Source organism: Crocodylus siamensis, chromosome 2 (assembly GCF_052110815.1).
Source record: "Crocodylus siamensis isolate JL-2025a chromosome 2, ASM5211081v1, whole genome shotgun sequence".
In the NCBI taxonomy this organism is placed as follows: Eukaryota; Metazoa; Chordata; order Crocodylia; family Crocodylidae; genus Crocodylus; species Crocodylus siamensis.
Window position 1 is genome coordinate 240228035 of NC_143396.1, and position 27809 is coordinate 240255843.

The 27809-nt window shown below is 41.2% G+C and overlaps 1 long non-coding RNA gene across 1 annotated transcript; it reads right to left on the reverse strand.

The window, feature by feature from the left end:
- Nucleotides 1-18833: 18833 nt before the first annotated feature.
- On the reverse strand, nucleotides 18834-25761 carry LOC149871952 (uncharacterized). Its single transcript, XR_016440566.1, has 3 exons — nucleotides 25654-25761; nucleotides 25279-25342; nucleotides 18834-20522 (listed from the first exon to the last, which is right to left on the reverse strand). It is a non-coding gene; the product is annotated as an uncharacterized LOC149871952 (long non-coding RNA).
- Between the last annotated feature and the right edge of the window lie 2048 nt (nucleotides 25762-27809).

Sequence of the window (27809 nt, forward strand, 5' to 3'; positions counted from 1 at the left end):
GGCTCTCCACCTTCGGAGGAAAAACCTGTAGCATGCTTATATATGCTCAGGAATGCTACGCTGGTTAGCATGACAGATGAAAGAGATTTGGGGGTCATGACTGACCACAAGATGAACATGAGCCTTCAATCTGATGTTGTGGCTAGTAAAGCGACCAAAACCCTGGCTTGCATCCATAGATGCTTCTCAAGTAAATCCTGGGACATCATTCTCCCATTGTACTTGACCTTGGTGAGGCCGCAGCTGGAGTACTGCGTCCAGTTTTGGGATCCACAATTCAAAAAGGAGGTGGAGAAGCTTGAAAGAGTCCAGAGTAGAGCCACAAACATAATCAGAGGTCAGGAAAACGGACCTTATGATGAGAGGATGAGAGCCATGGGACTCTTCAGCCTAGAAAAGTGCAAGCGCAGGGGTGATCTGGTGGCCACCTATAAGTTTATCAGGGGTGCTCATCTGTATCTGAGGGAACGTCTGTTCACCAGAGCACCCCAAGGGACGACAAGATTGAATAGTCACAAACTCTGCTGAGGCCGACTCAGGCAGGGCGTAAGGAAGAAATTCTTTACTGTTTGATCCCCCAAGGTTTGGAATAGACTGCTGCTGGAGGCGGTTCAAGCACCCACTTTGAACGCCTTCAAGACACATTTGGATGCTTATCTTGCTGGGATCCTATGATCCCTGCTGACTTCCTGCCCCTGGGACAGGGGCTGGACTCAGTGATCCTCCAGGGTCCCTTCCAGCCCAAATGTCTATGATATCTATGAAATGACACTGTATCAGTAGGTTTTAGTTCAGGGTATCATTTTACAAGCAGATAGAACTTACTGATTTCTTACTGATCATCAACATTTCATCCACAGCAGTGGGGTTTTGTTTTAACAGGAAAAAACAAATTTTTTTTTGCAAAATTTTGATCAGTGCTGCTGATTCTCTTATATATAGGAAAAGATTATGATTAAGCTTTCTTCTCTCATCTTGAAAGCTGGACTTCAATTTTGTTCATTCACTTAAAAGTTGAATTAACTGGCACAGTTCATTTAATCCACTTTACCTCTATTCTTGTTAATCAGTTAGGTAAGTTTTGCCAAGTATAAAATAACATGTCCTATGTGATATATCTTTCACTACTCTTTGTTACAGTCTGCAATGGTCTACCTGAATATTTTTAGCTTTTTTAATGCAGGTGGCAATGAAGGCCTGAAGTTTAACAGTGATGTAACACACAGCTGCTCAGATAATAAAGATAATAGAATGCTGACTTGCAGAATTATTGACCTTAAGAGTACACACTGTATGAGATAAATGTTTTAATGGCTGAAGACTTTGCAGAAGCCACTGTGGTATATTCTATGAAATAAGGGCTAGATTTTGCTTACGTTGCTTAGACTAATGTGAAACTGAAATTAGTGGAGTTGAGATGGACTAATTCCAGATTTACACCACTATAAATAAAAGTAGAATCTGGCACTATATCAACAGCCAATTCTACCAGGTAATCATAAACACACACACAGCACATCCAGACGAGTGTGGCCATGCAGTATGTGGCACTGTAAACACATCTGCAGCACCACAAACAATACAATCAGGTGTTCTCTGTACTGCAAGGGTGTGCTGCCCATGTGTACTCTGCTCTTCTTTTTTTTCCTGCATGTTTTTTTGACCCCTGGATATTCAGGCATCAAAAAAACCTGCAGAAGAAAAATACAGAGCAGTACATGCTCGGCCAGTGCATGCTGCTGAAAAGCAGAGCCAGGCTGCCTGAAGCTGAGCTGTGGATGCCAACCAGGCTCCTCACAGCAGGATCACTGCAGCTGCAGCACTGGGAGGCCCCCGAAGTCCAGGTAAGGCTGCTGGGGACATCCCAGTGCTGCCCCAGACTCTCCTACCACCTGTGGGTTAACTTGCCACGTGCCGAAGCACTCTGGTTTTCCCCAGAGACAAGTAGCTGCAATACAATGTGTGCTACTATTACTTGTTCCCAGGGAACCAAATGTCCATGTTTGCCTGTATGTGCCCACAGGGTGCATTGACACGTGCGCTTTACTGCAGAGTAGACTAATTAGCTCCTCAGTAAAATGTCACCACCTACCATCAAGTACTATCACTGCACTGCAAAACATGTGTGGATGGTCAGTGGGACAGCAGCACTTGGAGTCAGAGTGGAACAGTAGGCTCATGGGGCCAGCCACACGGTTCCACAGTTTTGCCACTCTTGTGCCCCAGCCAGCTTCTCTGCTGTCCATTGCCCCCACCTGGAACCTGGGGATGACCCTCCCAAGCCTGCTGGTAGCCTAGGGCTGCTCTGCCTTGGCTCAAAGTGCTACTATCCTGGGTGCACGTGTAGACGCTGCACCTGGGCACAGTGTACTCCAGCGCAAACTACTCCAAAGTTTACTATGTTCCATTAATTGAACATGTTGATGAACCCACAGTATGTTAAATGCACGCTGCATTCTAATATCAATGGCAAGTAATATATTACAGGCCATATTACATCCTTGGAAATACTCCTGCCAGATGTAAGTCAATGGATTTGTATGGAAATTAACAGAAGCAGAATTTATCTTAAAAAGAAAAAAAACCAACTTGAGCAGATGAATGTTATTAGGATAAGCATTCCCAGGTAGTAGGTTCTCTTGAACATCCCCTAAAGCTATTAATGGAGTTAAACTGTATCTAAAATTGACAAATAGAAGACACAATATTGGTGTGTTTCATAGCAACAGGGTCCTTTAAAACCAGCGTTCCAAACAATGTGATTTTATTTCAAAAGGGAAAAAGTTAAATAAAAAAGTAGAACTCATTATTTGATTTCCATAAACACATATATGCAGAAACTGGAAGGTGAAAAACTGAGACTTCTAAAAATATACTCCATATGTAGTGCTGTGACACCTGATGAGAGCTTGATACCAGGAAAAAAAATGTGACATCCATTTAATTGCAATCTTTTATTGCAATCTTCATACCAGAAGAGTTGAAAAAGCCTGGGACTCTTTAGTTTGGAAAGGAGAAAGCTGAAGAGGGATGTGATAAGCATCTATAAAATCATGAGGGGTGTGAACAAAGTGAGTAGGGAAATATTCAGCAAGTCATAGAATACTAGAACTAGAAGGCACTCATTGAAATTAGCATGGTATCAATAGGTTTATAATGAATAAGAGAAAGTATTTTTTATGCAACAAGTAGTTAATACAACTCATTAATACAAGAGGTTCTAGAGGCAGATAGTATGCCAGGTTCAAAAAGGGACTGGACAAACGTATGGATGGTAGATTTATTAATAGCTATAAAATAGAAGAGTCAGGGACTTATCCTCCAGCACCTCTAAACCAATGGCAGTAGTAGGTGCTAGGGAAGGGTAGATGGGCGGGGGGATAGCTCACTGTATCCTTCCCTAACTTCTTATAACTTTCTAGCCTATCATATAGTTGTATACAATGCTACCCAGAACTTTTGCCTTAATTGCAGTCAATATATATCTTTTGATATCCATATTTCAGTGCTGATTGCAATTCATCATGTTACTGTTATCTGAATTGTTTTGTTTCACTTCATGCACCACTAGTCCTACCTTTCACATTATGTTTTTTAGGTTCTTTGCTTCAGAGAGAACATCTGTTGTTTCTCTTTGACCTTCCTAGCCATATAAGTTAGTACTTTTAGTTTACCATACTACAGCTAGAACTCCAATCAATATTAGTACTTTTTCCCCCCTTCATGTCTGTCCTCCAATCAAGAAGCTCAACAGTCACTTTATCTGGAGAAAAGAAGTCCATCGGTCCTGAAAAGAAGACAGAGATGTTAGAAATATATACTAGGAATGAAACTATATCTACCAGGTATGCCATAAGGCAGCTGGACCAACTGAAAGAATAGTTCTGTTAAACTAGTCAGGGAAGAAAACCTTATGGGATTTAATAATGAAGGACCTGTAGGAAAGGTTCAAGAATACACAGGAATGACAGAACTTTGTTTGTCTTCCAGGCAGTGTCTGATGGTGCAAAATTTAGATTCTGATATCAAAAACGGATCATTGCTCACATTTGCTTTACTTGCATTTACCTCCCTATTTTTTGTTTCTTTGTTTTCAGTTCTGTTCTTTCCCCAAATTTCTCCTTTTTGTATTTACATGTTTAAATCACAGAATTTGCCTGTTAAAAAAATGAATGTCTTCTAGGTTTCCTGGCTTATTCAGATAATGTAATCACTGGCACGTGTTAATGGATCATATACCTACAGGATTACATTGTAATATATATGATTCATGTGAAAACACCATGGGATATGATCACTGATGATTAGAGATTACCTGAGCACGGTGCAGGGCCTGAGGGAAATCAGGCTTTGCAGGGCCTTGCCCCGCACACTCTGGATGTGAAGAAGCTGGTGACAGATTTGGTGGTGGGGGCAGGAGGGACGGGTGCTGAGTGATCTGACATGAAGCCAGCAGCAGCAGTGAGTCTCCACAGCCGCTCTACCCAGCTCCACAGGGCCCCACAAAGCGTGGGGGCCCTGGGCAGTAGCCCTGATTCACCCCTCCCCTCCAGGACAGCCCTGCTGATGATTACAACCTCATAAGGGACTAACAGATTTCCTTCTGGAAATCTGAGGCTGATTGCAAAATAGTTCTGCTGTTTTTAATAAGAAACCTCACTCCACACTTTTCCTAAATCTTTCAGCAAAAATATATTCAGTTCAAATGGAATTCTTCTCCTAAGCAAATGCTTGGAACATGATCTCATCATTACAAATTCCCTATTCCACCAAAGCAACAAATGAAAGACGTCGTAAATTCACCCTACTCAAAACACTGTACCTGACTGACTGGGCATAGTGTGTGCCCCGGTTGATCACAAAATCATCATCAGAACTAAGACCAGAGCAGACAGATTATGGTTTGATATGTTCCATCATGTCCGTTAGTATTGCCTCAAAACAATGTAAACAAAAGAAGTAACTCAGGAAGTGGTTCACTATCAAATGCTTCAAAGGCCCTGATAAAAGCAATCGTCAGCAGTGTCTTAGTGAGATACTCCCTACCCTCCCTGAGGATCCTGACACCATTGATCAGTAGTAGAGCCTCAAAGATGGCATCCATGAGGTATGGAAAGAATCTCTAGGATTCTTCACAAACAAACATCAGGGCCAGTTCAATGAGAATGATAGGGAAATTCAAGCTCTCATTGACAGGAAACGGCGTTTTCAAAGTTTGGCAGAATGACATCAATTCCAAACAGAATCAAGACACTTATTGCTACATTAAAGGCGAGACTCAAAGGAAAATTCAAGAGTGAAAAAAACCTGGTGGGAGGACAAGCAAAAGAGATTCAGAAACTTGTCAATTATGATATGCATAATTTCTTCAGCACAGCCAAAGTTATATGTAGGTCAAGAGCACACGGAGCCATCCTCTGAGGTCCAAGAATGGAACAAAACTCCTTACAGACAGCTCCACCATCAATGCGTGGTAGGAGAAGCACTTTCAAGAACTCCTGAATAGAGATTCTAATCTCAAAGATAATACTATCAGAGCCGTTCCATAGCATGTCATTAAGTACTACCTTGCAGATCCGCCAACTTATCAAAAGTCCTTGGAAGCCCTTAAGCAGATGATGAACAACAAAGCATTGGTTGTTGAATACCAGCTGAAATTTATAAACAAGATGGAAAATAGCTATCTCACCAAACTACATGCCATTATTATAAAAATCTGGAAAAATGAACAGATTTCCAGTGTCTTGAGTTATGTCAGAATAGTTACCATTCAAGACAGAAGATATATCAGATAGCCGCAGTTATCATGGTATTGCATTTTTATCCATAGCTGGGATGATCCTTGCTTGTATTATCCTCAAAAGACTTACTTTCCTCATTAATGAAATTCTACTTGAAGCCCAATGTCATTTCAGACCACTAAGAGGTAAATAGATATGATCTTCATTGCTAGACAGCCACAGAAGTGCTGCCAGCAACACTAAGATATTTACATAGCTTTCATTGACCTGACTAGAACCTTTGATTCATTCAACAGAGAAGCCCTGTGAAAGACTCTATTGAGATTTGGATGCTTGCCAAAATTTGTTACCATTATCAGACTCCTTCACAATGGCATGACAGCAACCATCCCAAGAAATTGCTCGGAAATGGATCCCTTCGCTATTAGAACTGGTATCAAGCAAGGATGTGTAAGTGCACCAACACTCTTTTCCATCTATATCATAGCTATTCAACATCTTATTACTCAGAGACTTCTATTTGGAGACAGAATCCAGTGTTGCATAAACATGAATCTCTTTAACATCAACTGGTTAAGTTCCAAATTACTGATAAACTCCTCCATTACTGATCTTCAGTAGGCTGATGGTTGTGTCATGTGTGCCCAGTCAATTGAATAGTTCTACTTCAGGTCACTTTCAGTTGCTTCTGTGAAGCATATTAAATACTTGGATTCAATGTCAACTTCCCAAAAACCAAGATACTTTACCAACTCACCCCAAACCAACCACCTACTCCTCCACATATTACAATTAGCAGGGAGTGCTTGGAGACTGTTAAACATTTCTCCTACTTGGGTAGCCATCTTTCCCAAAAAGTGAATATAGAAGATGATTTAGACGATGATGAATCCATTTCTAAGCACTTGGAGGAGAAGTTGTTGATTAGAAACAGTCAGCATGGATTTACCAAGGGCAAATCATGCCTGACCAATTTGATTGCCTTCTGTGACAAGGTGACTGGTTCTGTAGATGTGGGGAGATCAGTGGATGTGATATACTTTGATGTTAGCAAGGCCTTTGATACTGTTTCCCACAACATTCTCACAGGCAAGCTAAGGAAGTATGGGCTGGATGAATGGACTGTAAGGTGGATAGCAAACTGTATGGAACATCAAGCTCGGAGGGTAGTAATCAAGGGTTCACTGTCTAGTTGGCAGGCAGTATCAAATGGCGTGCCTCAGGGGTTGGTCCTGGGGCCAGTTTTGTTCAATGTCTTCATCAATGACCTGGAAGAAGGCATAGAGTGCACCTTCAGCAAGTTTGCAGATGACACCAAACTGGGGGGAGTAGTAATACACTGGATGGTAGGGCTAGGATTCAAAGTGATGTAGACAAATTGGAGGCTTGGGCCAAAAGGAAGAAGATGGAGCTACGTTGCTTTCAGTGGCGGCAGATTACAGAACAAGGACCAACGGTCTCAAGTTGCAGGAAGGGAAGTTTAGCTGAGATATTAGGAAGACTTTTCTCACTAGGAGGGTAGTAAAACACTGGAACAGGTTAACTAGCAACATTGTGGAATCTCCATCCTTGGAAGTTTTCAAGACCTGGCTAGATAAAACTTTGGCTGGGATGATCTAGTTGGGGATGGTCCTGCTTTGATCAGGGGGTTGGACTAGATGACCTCCAGAGATCCCTTCAAACTCTAATTTTGTATTTTATAGTTTTCAATACCAGATAAAATCTGGCACTGCTGCCTTTGGATTTCTGAAAATTTGGATACCTTTGGATATCTTTGATGATCATGACATCAAGACTGAAAACAAACTTCTTGTTCTATCAATCTGTTGTCATCCCTACTTCGTTGTATGGGTGTAAAAATGGCACAACATATTGGAAATGCCTGAAAGCTTTGGAACATTACTGTCAGTGATGTATTCAAAATATCCTCCACATTAGTTGGAAGGACAGGAAAATGAACACCGGTGTCTGGCTGAAGCAAACTTTACCTGCATCGAAGCTTTGCTTATATGGCGCCATGCCTGTTGACTATAATATATTATAAGGATGTCTGACAACTGACTCCCAAAACAGCTCCTATACTTTTAACTCACTAATGGTTACTGCTCTGGAAGTGGGCAAAAGAAGAAATTTCCTTAAAAGCCAGTCTGAACAAATGCAATACTAACATCAATACCTGGGAGACACAAGCACTTCAATTATCCCCAGTGGTCCCATTAGGCATTTTCATACCTGTAAGGGCCACAGCACTGGGCACTTTGAAAAGTGCCCGGTGCCATGTCACTTCCAGCCGTATACGTAGTGAAATGCGTGTCAGAGCTGAGAAAATGGCAGCAGCACGCTTTTGCACTAAAACACATAGAAGGTACTTTAGTTAAAAAGAGCACCACTGTCATTTTCTGCATGCTGACGTGCATTTCGTCACTTATACAACTGTACACGGTGCAGTGTGGTGTGTGTCAGCTTAATCAAGTCTGCTCTGAAGCAGCAGATCTCTGGCATGTCTTGGGATGAAAAGGTATGTGTATAAATGCCCATCGTATATGACAAGGGATTGATCATTTTAAGGCACAGGTGGGCAAAATGTGGCCTGTGGGATGGATGTGGCCACCAGGCCATTGTATCTGGCACGGAGGGCTCCCAAAAATTTAGACAATTAATATTTATCTGCCCACAGCTGCCTGTCATGCGGCCCTTGATGGCTTGCCAAAACTCAGTAAGCGGCCCTCTGCCTGAAATAATTGCCCGCCCCTGTTTTAAGTCAACTCATCTCACCATGGAGGCAGATAGATGAGAGTTGCAAAGGTAAGGACTGTGACCTGACATCAACAGGATCTATTCTTTCCTCCTAGAACTACTTGTCACGATTGAAAATGAACAAGAGGCTGGGGTGGTGCTGTTGACAGCCCAGAGGTCTCAAGTTCAAAGCTATAGCAGAAGCACTTATGGCACAGCCTGTCACATTCCAATACAATCTATGAATCCTGCTAAATAGCTTGTCACAGGGACTCAAAGAAAGAAGGCAACTGAACATGTGGATCTCAAATCAGCCTTCTCAGTTATCTACCACTGATGACTTTCCTATTTATGGCAAGACCGTCATTCTTGTATAGAGGGACTGTTGATGACACCACTCCAAAAACAATGCCTATTTCTTTTTCTACGATATGGTACTAATCATTCATTCCCTTGGAGCTTGAGTAGAATGGGATTTTACAGAAAGTGATGGGCAAAAGAATTGATGATGGGTAAAACTTCATTCTTCAGTCAAACAGCTTTATAGGAAATCCAATGCTTGCTTTAACTAGCTGTGGTACCGCCCAAGGGCTCCATTTTACTAGCATACCTTTTGTTTGAGGGATGCCTACTTGCATGTTAAAATGGCAAAAGGCATCAACACCTAAGAGAGTGGTAATAAAACATCCTATTTGGGCATTCTAAATTTACTACAAACTACACTACTGAATAAATATTGAATACTTATTCAATACGTACTACTGAATACAACATTTAAATATGTGTACTAAATGTATTGAATATATTAGTCAATTAATTTAGTTGTCTTTTATAAAATTAATTTTTACATTTTTGTCCATATTGATCAGTTCTGTGGCTGCTAGACTATTATCGATAGCCTCCTTTTCTTTAGGGCTTGGTGGTAGGCCATTTCTTCCCTGCAGCTTGGGAGAAAAACCTGCAGCATCCTTATAGGCTTGGCAGTGCTACGCTGGCTAGCACTACAGAAGAAAGAGACTTGGGGGTCATCATTGACCACAAGATGAACATGAGTCTGCAATGTGATGCTGCGGCTTAGTAAAGCAACCAAAACGTTGGCTTGCATCCATAGATGCTTCTCCAGCAAATCCTGGAAAGTCATTCTCCCCTTGTAATCAGCCTTGGTGAGGCCGCAGCTGCCTCCAGTTTTGGGTTCCACATTCAAAAAGGATGTGGAGAAGCTTGAGAGAGTCCAGAGGAGAGCCACGCGCATGATCAGAGGTCAGGAAAATAGACCTTACGACGACAGGCTGAGAGCCAAGGAAAAGCACAGGCTCAGGGGTGATCTGATGGCCACTTATAAGTTTATTGGTGGTGACCACCAGTTTCTGGGGAAAGTTTGTTCACCAGAGCGCCCCAAGGGATGACGAGGTCGAATGGTTATAAACTACTGCAAGACCATTTCATGCTGGACATAAGGAAGAATTTCTTTACTGTTCGAGCCCCCATGGTCTGGAACAGCCTGCCACTGGAGGTGGTTCAAGCACCTACATTGAACACCTTCAAGAGAAATTTGGATACTTATCTTGCTGGGATCCTATGACCCCAGCTGACTTCCTGCCCTTTGGGTTGGGGGCTGGACTCGATGATCTTCTGAGGTCCGTTCCAGCCCTAATGTTTATGAAATCTATGAAATATATAAATAAAGTATCTATAGTTATCTACAATATGATACTTTTAAATATTAAAAATGTTTTCTAATTAGTCAAATCACATGGGAATAGAAATATAAAAACGGATAGGCATTTCTTAAAGATATAAAATATTATGTTAAGAGTAGCAAATAGTCAGATTTGATTTTTCTGCTGACAGTTGTAGCTATGCAGGTCTACTGACTTTGCTTTTATATCTAAGAGCAAAGTTTGGTCCAGTGGCTTTTTCTGCCGTCAAACAAAGTAAGTGGATTATTTTTATAGTGAAAAAATGCAATCCACTTGGGGAAAAACATATATACATATGTATTAATTTGATTAAAGTACTGCAAGATGGGATTTAATGATTAACTACACAGTGAGCTACACAAGATACTATATCACTGTAGCAATCAGCTATAGTGGCATAACTCATCACTATGATGATGTAGCATCAGCAGGCACAAACTGTGATGCCAATGTTACTGTGCAGTAGCAACACAATAGCTCATTGCTACTATGCAGTAGTGTCAGAAATGACCCGTACAGCACGGGACTGTGTAGTAATGGTGGTTAAGCAAGTCACTTGCTTAAGCAAGTACAAAATGACTGCGCAGTAACAACTGTGAAGTCCAGCACACGTATAGACACGCCCAGTTTTTTGATAAACAGGTACCAGATGCTATGCCTAACAAAATATGCTTGCTGTGTACCTGCAGGTCTTGAACTAAAAATATTACCTTCTTAACAGCTGGGATACTGCTCTGGAACATCTGAAAATGCACATAGTAGACAGATAATATCTGATTACTGGATGCTATGTTAAGTAGATTTAATCTGAAATGCTACTGTTGGAATGATTAGTGGCAAGAAAAAATTAAGAGCATCTATAATGTATAAGAGGTTTTCATTACATCCAACTATTTTGTGACATATTTGCAGATTGCTGGCTCTGCAAAACAAGACTTGCTTTAAATAGCTACAAATGTCATAAATAATTTATTCTCTAGCTTTCATTGGTACACAGAAAAAAGTGCACTAAGATTAAGCTAAAAATGTGTTGACATGTTGGCTTAAATATAAATAATAAATAATCCTGTACTATTTCCTAAGGCAGCTGTCATAAAAAAACACAATACATTTTATTCTTCATTTGAATTGACACACATAACATTGAAAGTCCAATCCTTCAAAGATTTAAGCTTGTTCTTTTAGTCAATGAGATTACTTATGTGCATGAAGTTATGCATAAGAATTTTTAATTGCTTAATTGACACCCCATCATGTACAGTGGTAAATGAACTCAGTCCCGTAACACTTTGGTTCCTTAATTATTTAAAAATCTATTACTTTTTTATAGCTGGTATAATAGCATGTGGAAAAGTGTTTCCTTTTGAATCCCTTATTTACTTCCACAAATAACATTCAAAAGGATTCAAAAAGAAAGTGTTCCCTTCTGAATTTTATAATAAAAATAGTATATTTTCCTTGTTCTCCTCACTCTAGCTATCCAAGTTTGCTAAATTAAAAATAAAATAGAATAAATCTTCCAGCAAGTGCTAGAGTTGAAAAATTCAAGTGGTCACATTTTCAATAAAATTCTTATGATCCTTCAATAGCTGTGTAATGGGAACATCTGAAGGAGAAGACAGTGGGAAATGAGAGAGGTGTTAGCAGCTTAGGGTTAGACTTAAGGAATGCTTTTCACTTGAATTCAATGAGAAATGTGTATTTTTTCAAAACTGGGATTTCCAAAAGAAATGTTACTTTGAGAAAAACTTCTTTCTGTCAGAGAAATATAAAAATGAAGCCCTGAGAATTGAAAACATTTCAATGTTTGGCAAACAAAAAATAACTTTTTAGAATTTTTTCTCAATAAATAAAATATTAGCTGACCCTTTTCAGTTTTCCAGTACCAAAATAGATTTTTTAATGAAAACCAAAATAATTCTGTATAGAATCACTTTTCTTTATAATTTTTTGTGTGAAAGGAATATTAGTCAACCAGATACCTTTGCCAGGTTTACTTAATACAGCTAATGAATGTCTCCTTCACAGTGTCAACCTAATATCTCACTTCAATAAAGGAATTCAGCTTATGGTATATTGACTATGAATGCTTTCCTCACTCAGAAGTCACCAAAGGCAGCACAGTGCTCTACCATTGTTATCTTTTAGGTTGGTCACTGAGTAAAGCAAAAACATCAGGTTCATCAGGATGATGTGTTGCCCATGTAGCTGTTTTGTTTTTTTAATCTCTAACCATTATCTGCAAATATGTAGCCTCTGTAATTCAATCTGCACAATCTCTGTTGTTGCTGTGACATTTTTATGGTGAAAATCCAAGCTGTTCAGGTTGACATCTAGTGCTGCTGAACTCAGCTATTTAAATTCAAGACTTGCTTTATTTTAATGTAAAACCAGAGGGGGTGACACGAACATTTTCTGTCCTTCATCAGGGCCAGGGAGAATCGGCATAGTCAGCTGCAGCACACTGTCAATCTGGAAACCTGCCACTCTTCTGAAAGAAGTTTGTGATCTAACCCAATGGTGTCCTGGGGGGATGTGGGCTCACAAACTAGCATGCTGGCTAGTTGAATCACTGCATGCAAGCTCTTTTAGCAATTTTTAGAGAAACTCAGTTTTAAAGCATCACTTAGTTGTTGTCAAGCAAATTAGATTAATAATTAAGAATAAAAGGGATTTAGAGAATAGGGGCACAGTCAGGTCAGTAGAATAAAATTATTCCTTTTTTCTTCCATAAGCAACAGAAGCATAACAATGTAGACATGAGATTTTGATATTACTGCTTGGTTTTGTATGACTTTGGTTGTTTGCACTTATACAGAAGAATTAAAATAAACAAACTCAAAGCTTCATTTCATTATGAGATCATACTCTGTCTTACACATGCATATACAGTGTGCTGTTAAAACATTCATATGTTCATGGTCTATTGACCATATATTGTATATTGATAAATATTATATGTGCTACTGTGGGCACATCTACACAAGATGTTTACTCCACAGTTGACTAATTAGCAGCACAGTAAATATCTTGGCAGCTACACATGCACCCCTATTAGATTGGAGTAGGTTAATTTACTCTACAGCACAATAGTACCAGTAAATACAAGTAATACAGAATACAATAAATACAAGTATTATCCTGCTGTAGAGTAAAAAATTTTGCAATAGTGCATGTATAGACAATGCACTGGCTGGCTGGAGCATGAGGGTGCTTCAACATGGGGGAAGGGGGGTGCTGCCTGCTGGTTAACCCTGCACTGAAGCATCCTGGTGCCCCAGCCAGCCCCTCTGTAGCAAGCTGAGCCAGGGGAAGCAGCCCCAAGCTGGCAGGCTGACAACTGGGGCTGCTCGGACCAAGCTCAATGTGCTGTGCTCCCAGGTGCACATGCAGATGTGTGCCTGGGAGCAATAAACTTTTGCACCGGAGTTTATTGCTGTGCATTAATAGGCACATATAGATGCATCCTGAGATATATAACAGTAAAAGTAAATTCATATTAACATTCTTTGTTACTTGTATAGTACTTCGCATGTAATTATTCTTGACGGATTAAAGAAATGTTAATGAAGGAAGTGTCTTGACACCTCCCTGGTGTGTTTATATTGCCCATTTCATTTAGAAGTAGGGAAAAGATGCAAAAAGCCCAAAACAATACCAGGTTTTCCCATCCCTAATTATTGTGGGAGGCTTTGTGGACCAGAGACTGGAGCATGAAATGGGATTCAGGTGACTTGTGTTCTGTTGAAGGATTTTCATTGTAATGTGCTTTGAGATCTATGCATTTTAAGAGCTAGGTATCACTATTATATTGTATTTGGCTCCCTGTGTGCCTATATAGTAGAGGGCAAATCAGAAGCAAAAGACAAATCCCACTGTAGAGGGCAAATCAGTTCTTCTCTCCCAAACTGTTCCTGATATTGGTCAAGGTAATAATGCCATGATTTAAGAGCAATAGACTTCTCTAGTTTACTGAATCAGTAAACTAAAAGAGTAGAGCATGCTTTTACTGGTCTCTGATTTTTCTAATGTAATACACAACAAGAAAACTCTTTCTGAAAGATATCTTGAGACTTTCCCTCCAAGGGCAAATGAATCTAACAGATGGACTTAAACATCACTGGGCACATCTACACAAGATGTTTACTTCAGAGTAGACTAATTAGCTCTGCAGTAAATGTTTTGGTATCTACACATGTGGCTCTGTTAGGCTTCAGGAAGCTAATAATACAAATCCTACACTGCTGTGTAGTTGTTAACTCCACAGCACTGCATGTGTAGATGCTGACACAGCTGCCTGCCAGCTAGCCTGCATTAGAGTCCCCTCATCCCCAGCCAGCCCCTCTGCAACATGTTGAGCTGGTTTGGAGCAGCCCGAGGCTGGCAGACTGAGCCCTGGGTTCTTTGCCAGCTGGGGCTGCTGTGACTCGGCTCAGTGTGCTGCGGTTCTGGGCACACATGTAAACACGGCACCCAGGAGCAACAATATGGGTGTGTAGATCCACTCACTAAAGCAAAAAGAAAAAACCCTATAGTTTCATAGCTCCTATACACACACACAGGGAGCCTGCTGTGACATGCTGGAAATCCAGAGCATCAGAGTGCAGAATGATGTGCTCCAGCAGACTCTAGTGTCACATGTATCAGCGTCCCTGTGCTGAAAAATGGTGGTGGGGCATTTTGTACCAAAGCTCGTTTGATAAGCTTTAGTTCAAAGTGCCCCACCACCATTTTTCAGCACAGGGATGCTGATACACATGATACTCAGGTGCTTTTAGTGTGGCTCGCTAATTAAGGTGCTCCCCCATGCCTTCCAGAGCACAAGTAAAAATACCCATAGTGACTTGTGACAGGTAAACATGTAAACGCTCTTGGAAAAGACTGAATGTTGTTTTCTAGTTTCCTATAGAAAAACTTGTCTAAAGATATTCAAAATAGGCCAAAATGAGGAGAGAAAAAAAACCTGGCTTAAAATCATGAAAAGAATGACGTGTCTACTTCACCTTATTAGAAATTACTAGGTTCCGATACTTCATTGCTTAGCAAATGAACCTGAAGAGGAACAAAGAGTGAGGGCTCTCCATTTGGAATAGTACAGTACCCAACATCTTTTTGAGGTGCAGAAAGAAATTCCAAATTGTAATTTTAAAATCTTTTGCAGAAAATAATAATCCGACCTATCTGCAGATTGCTAGTAGTTTGTGTGACAACTACACATTTTCCAGGAAATTCCTGTCTCATGCATTATCGAGAAGACACACAAAAATATTCTGAAATCTGAGTACTCTGACATAGGTCAGATAAATTCTGGTTTTTTTATCAGTAATATAGGCAGAATAATTGCAGAGTTACATAGTTTCATAGTTGGTAGGGTCAGAAGGGACTTGAGCAGATCATTAAGTCCAACCCCCTGCCATGGGCAGGAAAGAATGCTGGGGGTCAAATGACCCCAGCAAGGTGATTATCTAGCCTCCTAGTTACAGTTTTGAGTGAGACAACTCAAAGTAAGAAATTACACAATAGTAAGAAATGACACAATTCCAGCAGAATACTCCTTTGGTCAGATCTTTTAATCAGTTAATAATTGTATGTGTTGCAATTGCAATGGGATTTGTGGAGTAGACAAATGTCTAGAGCTGTAATCCCAGTTTCCACTGAGGGTCTTGTATAGATCAAAGGAGAATTGGGAACTTGTTGTCAAGTGCAGAATTCTTTTACCATGGAAGGAATCTTTCCTCTGTAGAAAGAGGGATTGGAGCATGAGGCATTACAGTCCAAATCCTTAAAGGTATTTATTTCAGTTAAAATCAGTGGGCGTTAGACACCAAAAATGATTTGCAGACAATTTTAGAGAGAAAGATATTGATTGTTCACAGTCAAAATAATTTAATGAATGAAAATCTGGGAGAAAAATTACAGAATTTTAAAATTTTGTGAAGAAAATATTAGAAATCAGGTTTTCATAAATTTATGAAAAAAATAAGTTTTCAAAGTAATAAACATTCTCGTGTAAATTGAACCTGATGTACCATATAAACAGTTTGTGGCCATGTAGAGCCTGCTTCAAAGCCTGATGAAATCAACTGGGGTCTTCCACTAGGTTTAGTATGCTTTAGAGCCAGATCGACAGCTTTAACATCAAGAATAAGATGTTAAAAAAGTGCACCATCCAGTCAGTTGTGGTAGTAAGAAACCGAAGCATTGCAAGCTCATTCAGTGCCTAGGGCAGGGGAGGGAGAAGGGGGCATGCTGACCAGTAGGCCTGTGTGAAGTGGCTAGTATTTGCTTCTGATTTGGGGGTCAGTGATTTGATTTGGTGATTCAAATCACTGTCCTGAACTGATTTGGCTGAATCTGATTTGGAGATTTGACCACTGCCAAATCGGCCAAATCTCCGAATCAAACAGGTGATCCTCGCTGCCCTCCACTACCCCATGCTGTGAGCCCCCAGCCCCTGCCCACTCTCCCAGCACGGTCAATGGCTCTCCCATCTAGACCCAGCATCCTAGCCCTTCTTTTTTTAAAGCCCCACACTCACCGGCTCCTGCCAGATTGAGTCGGGGTCAAGATCCCCGCTACCCCCTGTCCCAGCCGCCTGTAGAGGGTTTAGGATTGAGAGTGTGGTTGGGGGTAGAAAGGTAACAAAGGTTTATTTAACAAAAACTTAACAAAAACATGACTACGGGTAGTATAATAACAGAGACAATGACAGACAATAATAATTTGCATCGGCAACTTATTGGCAGTTCCCTCTGATGCCTGATGTATGACAAGGTTCTCTTTCCACAAAGCTCAGTGAAGTCAGTTGTCCCTGATCATCACTGTCAGAGAGGGACCAGGAAGGACCCTGGTATTCAGTCCCTGGGCTCCTTGAGATTCATAGGCCCACTGAATCCAGGCCAGCAGCTAATCTGTAGTTCCTTTCACAAAGCTGTATCTTCCTTCTGAATGTGCCAGCCAATTTATAACTTCTGAGCTTTGCTGATACAGCCATTCAGATTCTTTTTACTTCAGGTGTCCTTAGACTGACCAGTAGCAGTACAAGCCTTGCATTTTTCTGATAAGGTTAGTTTTACTATGCCACAGGGCCTACCATTACTTCTATAAGGCTTTGCTAACTTTACTAGGCCTTACTTCATACAAGGCCTTACTACATCTTAGACTTTAATTAGGCTTTTAGCAACAACATATAGCTTAATATCTGAACAAATGACAGAAAAACATTTGGTGCATCTAATTTTCATAGAGCCTTCAGCAAGCACCTTTATCACGCAGACATAATTTTCAGCTGTCACACTCCTCACTGCCCCACACTGCTTGGAGGGGTTTTTCGTGAACCCCCAGAGGCCCTGACAGCCACTTCAGCAGCTGTTGAGTATGGAGCTTTTTTTTTTTTTTTTAAAGAGCCAGGATTCTGGGGCCAGGTAGGGCCAACAATTAACAGGGCTGGGAGAGCAGCTGGGGTCAGGAGGTGCTCAGAGGGGCTGGAGGAGCAGGCAGGAGATCGGGCCTGGTGGGCGTCCCCCCATGGTCCCCTCCCCCTCCTCCAGGCCCTACCCCACCTACCAGCATGGAGTCCAGGTCCAGCTTGCTGAGGCGGCGAGTGGGGACTGCCTGAATTTCTGAATCTCTCCGAAGCTCTCTGAATTTTTTATGAATTGATTCAGAGAGCTTTGAATCAATTCAGACCTTTTTATTGGTCTCCCAATTTGATCTGGATTCGGAGATTCGGCCACTGAATTGGGCTAAATCTCCTCCAAATTGAATCAGCACCTGAAGCTTTGTACAGCCCTACTGACCAGTGTGTAGAGGAGGTGGGGAAGGGAAGTCTTACCTGTCCAGGCTCTCTGTACAGGGAAGGCAGCCACTACTGCTGCTGCTTCTGTTGCTGATGTTGTAGATGATGCTGCCACAGCAGCCTTCCCTGTATAGAGAGCCTGGAAATTAGTGACTGACAGGATAGAGAGTCTGGCAGCAGCAGTCCCATTGGTATAGGCCCCCTGATACCTGCTCCTGGGGCCCCATTTGCTCCTTCTCACCCCAGGCATGAGACTGAGAGCAGGACTGTGCTTACTGTGAGAAAAAGTCCCTGGGGAGGCGGACACTGTTCCACTCATCCCAGTACAGTACAGGGCTGCCTTTGATGTGGAAAAGAGCCCAAGGGGAATCTCACAGTTGGTGCCCAGGGCTCCCCCTACCCAGTTACACAACTGGTAAGAAAGCAGAGAAAAATCCAAGTCCTTGTGACTTTACCAGTGGCCAGAGGTTACACATTTTGCATTTCTACTTCTGCAGCAGATGGATTGTACCTTTTGCCCAGGGCTACTGCTATCAAGAAAAAATAAGGAAAGAAAATAGGAAATCCCAAATATGAACTGTATTTCTAGATAATCTAACAGTCACATAATCAAACATGTTTAACATATAAATGGCCAAAAGCTTTCTTTAAAATGACACGTTCATGAAATAGAATGAGTTTGGCTATATATAGTACAAGTTCACCAATCATTCTTATTGGTATAACTTTTTAAAAGAAAGGAAGTATGTAAAAAACACCATGCATTTTGTTTAAAAGAAATAAGGAAAACCTTTCAAAGTGAGAGACTAGATTGAGTACAGTGAAATTTAATCAGAAGGCAAAGGAACAATAAATATTTAAAAACCAGCTACAGCATAGCAGGTGGTATATGAAAAAAGACAGTGGTATAAACATATTAACATCCCCAGATTATAAATAACAAAGTTTTTCTTTGAAAAAAAATCACTGATTCAAAAAATTGGGAGTATGGTAAGTCTTTTTACATTGTTTCAAATAAGATTTTGCTACATTCAACAATTTAATGATAACTGAAACCCATGGGTTCATGATTCAACTAATGAGCTGGTTCCTGCTTCTAATACTGTCAGCAGGATTTTTTGATGATAACTTCAAAATGAATATGACCGTTTTCTATATAACTATATATAGAGCACTTGAAACAACCTGGCTTAAGCTGTATCTGAACTAAAAGGAACAGCGGACTGTGAATTGAGCTGAATTTTAAAACCAGAAAATGATAGTTTGAAAATACTGTATCTACTAACATTTGTCTTTAATTCATTTCCTTTTCAGATAACTGTAAAATTATGACACAGAACTTACTTTTTGGAAACTATTTAAAGGATATTTGCAATCTAGACAAAAATAAATGTCTGTATGTGGACTCTTTTAACACACTGTTCCCAGTGTTGGCTGGCTCATGGGCAACAATGATAAACAACTCATCTGCTACCTCAGTTTTAAGTTTTAATGTGAATTTATTCTCTGTCTCTGTGAGCGATGGCAGAGGCTCTCATGGACAACACATTGGCCCAGCTGTATAACAAAGGTGTAGGGGAGGGAAAGGGGGAGGCTTGACCAGGGCACCAGCGCAGGCACTGGCTGGGCAGAGGTGGGGGGCAAAAATAGCAGCAGCAGCGCTGTTAGTCTAGGTGCCACTACCACCATGGCGGCTGCACCGTGGCAGCCCAGACATTGGTCCTATGTGTTGCCAGTGCCCTGTATGCTCAAGTACCCAGTTGCACCTCTGCGTCTGCCCACAAGCCATAGGTTGGATAACACAGCAGTAACATAATGGTTAGAACTCATGGTGAAACTTGAATTTTAAGTTAGCAGTAAAAGCGAAATGATGTGAGGACATTTCATACAGGAAGCACTGTGTGTTCAGTCCAAAGAGAACGTAGGTGTCCTTCTCTGCACTCTGCCTGCCTACTGAAGTTGTGTAATGTATCAGAGAATGTTAATCTAGTATAAGCATGAACCATCAAATATGAAGAATTCTTAAAGAATTAACCATTCCAATATAAATTATGTGAAAACCCTATTGAGCCACTAACCAAGGTTTAAATATCTGGTTAACTAATGCCACCAACTTGTAAGAGTTGTTTGAAGCCTCACTGTTGTCATACACATTAGTCTTTTAAGGATTTTTAATTAAAAATACACTCTTTGCTTTGGACTTGTAGGGCTTTACCCAGTATAACATTTATATAACCTTCTAAGGGGCACATAGCTTCAGTCTTGTTAGTTGAAAGGTTGTCTCATTGCTGGAGGACAAACTTTTGTCCAGACAACTTTTGTGCTTTAGATTGTTCATGAGCAGTTCAGGGTACGGCTGATAGTCACAATCTGAGATTTTTGCTTGGGCATAGAAGTCAACTGATGGTTTTTGTTCTTTGATGAGATGGGTGAAACTCTGGTTCCTAGTGTGAAAGAATCTAATTAAAAATTGTAAATGTGCTTTTCACAGCTATGTTCCAATATTCATGACATCCTCTCTTGTAGTCAATAAGGTTAGTAGAATACCTGGAGAAAGAATAAACAAAAAAGCGGCCAACAATTTCAGATTAAAATGGTGCAATAACTCCAAACAATCTAAAGAAATATTTCTGTAGTTTCCTCCCCTCCATACTTGGGTCCAAGATGATTTTATTTTCTTTGAGGATTATCAGGTGATAATTATCACAATTTGAGCCCAACCCACTCAAGGTTCTGTATGACCGCTATCTTGCAGTATTATGACCGCTACATTTCACTTGATTGTTGCAGTCAATGTAGCTGTTCTTGTGCTAGAGTTTTATATAATTCAGATGTTTTCTTAAGCTAAAGGCAGGGTGATTGAGAGGTGAGGCCTGTAAAAGTATTATACATCTCTCTGCTTTTGATAAATGCACACTGACATGTAGAAGCATATCTTTAAAGATGATGGAACTGACCTGCTAAGCCAGAAATAAATTTAGGTTTTTTTAGTCTAATTCATAGCTGGTATAAATCTATGTAGCTCCACTGATTTTATTTGATTCTAATTAATGTACAACAAACCTACAAGAAAAGAACATTATGGTTGTATAAAAGAGCATTCTGAAATAAGAGTAAGTTGAATTAAGGATGACCATACAGCTTTAACTGGACCATGTTTATACACATCTTTATGGTACAATCTTTAATTATATAAACGAGTAGTTCAGTATATGGCTGATATCCTAAACTTGAGATGTTTTGCTTGGACATAATAGTTACCTTTATTGTTTCTTGCTGAAAGTTTATATAGGGTTATTTTTGCAGGAGACTTTTATTTTTTGCAATTTTTTTGAGGGACACTTTTTTCATTCAGTGCTTATGGTGGGCTGAGGTCACAGAATAGGAAGCTACTCAGTATTTCTACATGTTTTTGTATTCAACACATGGCCCCATTTCTTATTTCAACCATTTTCAATTGCATATTTGAATGGCCACCTTCTTTGATTAGACTTGAACTCATTTCCTGGCATTTTACTATATTAACTCAAACATAAGATACATTTTTTCTTCATCTTGAATTTGAGTACCGGCCTGAAAATGGGAGTTGTCTTCATTGGAGAATTATACAAGGTGTGAATTTAAACAATTTTAGTTTTATCTTCCCATGTTAGATGCTTATCCTAGTATAAAAGTGCCTACTCCCAGTTTGACTTATGCCACTTTGGCAGTATCCTAAAAAAAAGGTACTTACTCTCATTCCGAAATGAGTGTCCACATGAGAAATCATACTGGGCTAACTGGTTTAATTATCTGAGTATAATTATGAATGGTGAAATATTCCTGTGTAGACAGTGTGGCAGAATGCCATCTCAATCTCTCCCCAAACTCTGCTATCAGGCTTATTACCTATCTGACAATTTGGTTACCATGGTCACTGCAGAGGGCAGGCACCTCTGCACCCATCTGCTTCAGGTAATTCTGAGTTGAAACCTGAGCTGGATACATTCCTATCCCGAGGTTCACTAGGGCACATTGTTCCTATCCTGAGGTTCACTAGGGTTTCTTCATCCGAGGATGATGTTTCCTCTTCAGCAACCCACCCTTCTACCTTGGGCCAACCCTTCCTTTTTAACTCTGCTCTGTGGACCTCTTTTAGTACCTTGTATAATGGTCACCAGTTCCTTTCTATGATCATTTCCCCATCCAAATTAGTAAACCCTACTTTCATTCTACCTTTCTGATTAGCTAGTCTCACATCTATATAGCCCCTCTTATATTGGTCCTCCCCTCCATGGATACAGCGCAACCTGACTGGCCTGCACCATTCTACCATGGCATCCAGTATTAACTCAGCCCTCAGTAGCATTTGAAAACAGCCCATATAGAGTGTGGCTTGTATTACCTGGCCTGCCACACAGGCCATCACCGTGGACCTATCCCATACTGTTATGTCTTCACTCCACCTGAAGCTGCAGTCCATTTCCTTGATTGCTTCACTGGCCCCTGGCTTCTCCCTAACTCCAGGAGCAACACTCCCCTGTTTCCATTTTCTTGAGTGCTGAGTGTACTTTCACAGGCTATGTGGCTTTACTTCTCACATCTATAATACACTATCCCTTTTCTCAAGTATCTCAGTGCCCCTCGACATGGTTCTTCTTTTCTAGAACTAATTCCTATATTCTTATGTCCCTTTTCCTTAGCTGGTTCTAACTCAGATGCTGCAAAGGCTTCAGCAACCCTTAGGGCTTCCTTTGCCATCCTAGGAAGATGTTGTCTGAGTATAGCTGGGTCTCATCTTCAAGATCCCTTATAAACTGCTCTAATAAAATTTGATCCGCTAGAGCAACCCTGTCAACTCTCTCAGGTAGTATCCACTTATTCATGAGCTCTTTTAGTAATTGTATCAAGTTTCAGGGCTTTCTATCTTCCTTCCCTTTCCTGGCCCTGAACAATCACCAGTAGTGCTCCAACATCATTTCTAAGTGGTGCAATATGGCAGCTTTCACTTTGTGGTAGTTGTAGGCATCATCTCTAGGAAGGGCATGGTATGCGGCTTGCACCTTCCCCAGTAACAGGGGTCAAAACTGGCTAGCCCACAGAATTCTACCTAGTCCCATTTGTATCGCCATTCTCTTGAAGGATTCTGTGCTGGCCTCTGTGTCATCTTCTTTCAGCATCTTGTGCATCCAAAATATGTCCAATTTCATCTCATCCATTCTTGTTGCTGGATGGTCTGCTGCTGTTGAACTTCTAACACTTTGGTGACAGCATGTAGTATCTGGCCTAATAGGTTAACTCTGGGTGCCAGATTCACTTCCATTTCTATGTTGGCTTCCAGGGCCACAACCTTTTTGTGTCTCTTGGCCGATGTACCAATTTGTAATTTCCCATGATGTTCACTTAAATGCTTTGCCTTTTTGGGCTGATCAGACACAGCTGCTTCCTTTCTGGTTTGGCAGCTTGCCCTCTAGTGAGATTCTCTAAAAGGTCCCCTGGGGTTCTTTCCTGCCATGTCTTGTTGTTAAGGATTATTGCTGGGAGGAGGTTCTCTAATCCTGCCTCTCCTGGTTTCCTCTTCAGTCTCTCACTTAGGTCTTTGTCTTAGGTCTCTGCCTCCCCTATACCCTGCCTTACACCAGCCAGCGATGATGTTAGTCCTTGGCTGAGGCTAAAGCAAAGTCAACCAGCCATGGATAGGCCTTAGCCCTTACCTAATCTCAGTCCCAGTTCAGATAGTGTACTGTCCTTATTCAGCCCTCACATCAGCCTGACTCGTTATTGTGTTTACCCCGGGGTGTCTTCCCTCAAGACACTCTCTCTGTCCACAAGGGCAACTCACAGCTTAATATTCTTTCTTTTTTTCTCTCTCCACAGGCTCAGTGCTTTCTCAGTCTCTGTCAACTTCATCCGGGATCCATGGCCTCAAGAAAGGTATGTATCTTGGCTCTTCCAAGCCAGCTTTAGCTGGGCATCCCAACTTTCAGGGTTGCCACCACTTGTTCCTGCCAGGGCACTCATTTGCTTCCTGCCACTCCGGGCTCTCAGGCGGCCTCACTTCTGGTCTTCCTTGAATGCGGGTCAGTGGGGATTTTATCTCTCTTTCTGAGAACTGGCTGATGAACTGACATTTGCACATGTCTACAAAACGTGCCCACCCTGCTGGGGGGGAGCATGTCTGATCTCCAGTGGTATTTTACTGCTGCTGCTGCTTTTCTCTCCAGTTCTGCACCAGTGGGGCTTGTTTTCTGGCAGTGGCTTCTCCACGGCCATGGCTTTGATCTTTGGCAGCATTTTGTGGCTGCCACTTTTCCCTTCACTTCGGCATCAGAGGTAAGTTTTGGTTTGTTGCGGTGTCCCTACCACACTTTGTCTTTTTTCTCCTATTCTACATCCCTTCAGACTGTTTTTAGCTCTTTTCAAACTCCTAGATCTGATCACAGACTACAACCTTCAGCAGCAGCTGAAGCTGCTGATAGTTCAGCTGTGAAAGAGTTAAAACTGTAGCTTCTCTTTGCATATGAAAAGTTGCGTGAGTTAAAGATTGGGTTCCATCCCTACTCTATGTGGCCAAAATGTTTCATTCTCTTTTTCCAAAAACAAAGCATGTGTCTTATTTGGGAGTATGCAAGAAAATATGGTAATATCCAAAACACCTAATTTAACACAATGAGCTACAAAGTCATATTATAAGAGCGCTGTTTATATACTTGCTTTTGTGGTACCTCTGGCCACAACTTACTCTTAAACTCAAGATAATCATGGAATTAGCCACTTTCAAAGTAGGTAGAAGTATAGGTTCAAGTTGACAAAAGCCATAAAATCCTGTGTAATTATTATTGGAAAGCCAGGGCTGTTGGGAATTCCTCTGTTAGTGATGGAGTATATTTATTGCCATTATGATTTAAGGACTGATAGGACCCTTGAAAGAAAGCGCAACATGGAGTTTTGGTGTTGTCTTGGCAAACAGTGTAGTAGCTGCTACATAAGTGATTAGGTAGTAAATTGCTTTTAAGAAAAAGATTATAGGTATATACAGTAGCCCCTGTAGTGGTTAATAAACATGTCTTGTGCCCTCCTCCCCTTCCCCCCATCTGCTCTGAAAACCCTGTCATAGCATTTTCTTTGCTGTAGCCACAGGCCATTTCACCACACAAACCCACAGTAGCAGCTGAAGTCTGTAAATCTTGGCTCTATCTCGCTATGTGATCCTATGGAAGCTAAGCAGATTTTTAAAATTATTTTTTGGGGTAAATTCTCATGAATTTCTGGCCTAGTACCATGATAGCAAGTGGAGAGGATAGACAAAAAGCTGGTTACTCACCTCCTTTATTCTAAAGGATTTACTCCTTGGTGCAGGTCACCAGCTGAGGGGCGTTCTTGTCCGGCTGTCAAAATATAGCAAACTACAGTAAAAAATATTGGGCAGCTAAGATTTCTGTCTCTGTTTCAGCAAGGGCTGTATTCCCCACTCCCTCACAGAAATTTTGCATATTTTTAACAGCTTTGAAGCTGCTGTTGTCATGAATATCTCTCAGTTGTTCAGTTTTGCTGCTAACCTTCTAAACGAACCTATCCACAGTGTGATCAGAAGCTTCTCATCAAAGCTGAGCAATTCTTGGTTTTGTTACAGTTCAAATTTGGAGTTCAAACACATCCTACACAGAACAAACTCATAGCCTGAACTATTGAGCCTTACCTGTTTTTAACATGAATCCACATATATAGTCCAGCTTTGTTTGAAAGACCTGCAAGCCTATTGAATCTTTCAGATAACTTAGACTGCGGTTTGAATCTTAAGGAAAGGCGCTGACAGAAGTGACATTTGATGACTGCCCCCCTGAAAGCGCTTTACAGGCATACCATGATACATATGCATGGCTGCAGAATGCTTTAAAAGTGGCCGACTGCATGACAAATTAACCATCATCTAATGAGGCACCAGATGAAAGTGCTCCAACATGAAGCACATTAGGGCACTGTTTCCTTAAGTCAGACTGTCAGTGCAATTGGGGCTGGGCCGATGCAGCCCACCCCTGCCCCTGCTGCTGTCTGTAGGAAGGGAGCGGGGAGAAGAGAGGGGGAGGGAGCTGTGGGCTGGGGGAGGGAGGCAGGTTGAGTGGAGCCCCCCTACCTCATTCCCCTTTCCCAAGCTCAGGTTTCATAGTTTTATAGTTTCATAGTTGGTGGGGTCGGAAAGGACCTGAGCAGATCATCGAGTCCGACCCGCTGCCATGGCAGGAAAGAGTATTGGGGTCAAACGACCCCAGCAAGGTGTACATCTAGCCTCCAGGTTGGGCAAACCCCTGCTTGCAGCTCCCTCCCCTTCCCTTCTCAACCCTCGGAAAGAACCAGTGGAGCTGGGAGGGGGAGTGGGGGTAGGGGAGAGAGGTTGTAGAAAGGCTTCTCCACTGGATCAGCTCCAAAGTGCAGCTTAATTCCTCCTTCTCCCCACCCCCCATACCTCAACAGGAGAATGTCTGTTGGTTGGTGGGGGAGGAGGTTCACTCTAACTCATGGCACTTCAAGTGAAGCACCATGAGTTAAAGCAGGGACCTGAATGTCTGTCAGTGCCAGAATTCATACCCTTGCAACGTTTGTGTGAATTCAGGTTTCATTCTGAATATTTCATTAAGTTCTTTCTTCCTATGCATTACAGAATTCTATAGATAGCCTTGATATAGTAAGCAGACTTATGAAGGAGATAGGCAAATAGGCAGGTGTGTTGGAAGTACAGAAATGGTACTGTTTTGATTATAAATTAAAATTTCCTTCTTCAGGTGGAGGGTTATAAAAACCAGTGAGATAAAACAAGCAATAGCAAACCTAATAATTTATGGATTTATACAGTGGGATCTTTAAACTGCCAAACAGACCCAATGCTTTATTTTAAAATAAATGTTACAGAGATCTGCTTATGAACCACAAGGTTCCTATTTGGGCTGAACACTCCTTTGGCCTTTCTAGATGATGAATTAAGGTATTGTTTTCATTTCTAAAATCAGAACACGTTGTCACCCTTGCCTTTGTCATTGCGTAGCTCAGCTGTAGCTCTGGTGTGCTCAAGCATTTCTCTGGAGGACGCAGTTGGAGTCAAGGATCACACTGACAGAAGCATATGTGTAACCATCAGCCATTAAATGTCTGTCAAAATTGTCTGGCAGAGACAGATGTAAGACACAGACACATCTCCAAATTCTTCAAGAAAACAGATTTTTCAGATTTACATATGGTAAACAATACTCATATGAAAGATTATAAACTGGAAAAATGATTTAGGCACCTAGAGTCCCTCATTTTCAAATCTAAAGGTGAAACTCACTCCTGTGTCAGCTCATACTTATATTTCAGTTAAGTCTGCCTTACTTTTCAGATGGGTATCTCTCCCTCTGCCTATGTTGTGGATGTGAAAAAAAAATATAGGTCTAATGCTGACTGGATGCTGTTCTGTGGATTTAGGTTCTACTAAAAGGTATTAGATGCCCACCTTTATCCAAATGACTAATAGATATTTATGATGAGATCTTGACCCCATTCATATCAATGGAAGCTTTGTGATTGTCTTAAATGGAGTAAAGAATTCACTTTTAGGGTGAATGTTTAGGGCAGTAATTCTCAATCATGGTTCAGGGTATCTTGGGGTGTGGCAAGATCCTTTGAAGGATGCTGCAGGAGTATGAGGAGATAAGTAAGGTGTGAGGAGATTAGCAGATAAGGGCAGGCTCAGATTCCAGGTGTAAGGAGATGAACAGATAAAGGCAGGCTTAGACTTTGCTTGCCTATCTACTCTCAATTCCCTGGCTCCTTTGCAAGGAAGCAAGCACTGTAATAAATCAATTATCTTTTGAAATGGGA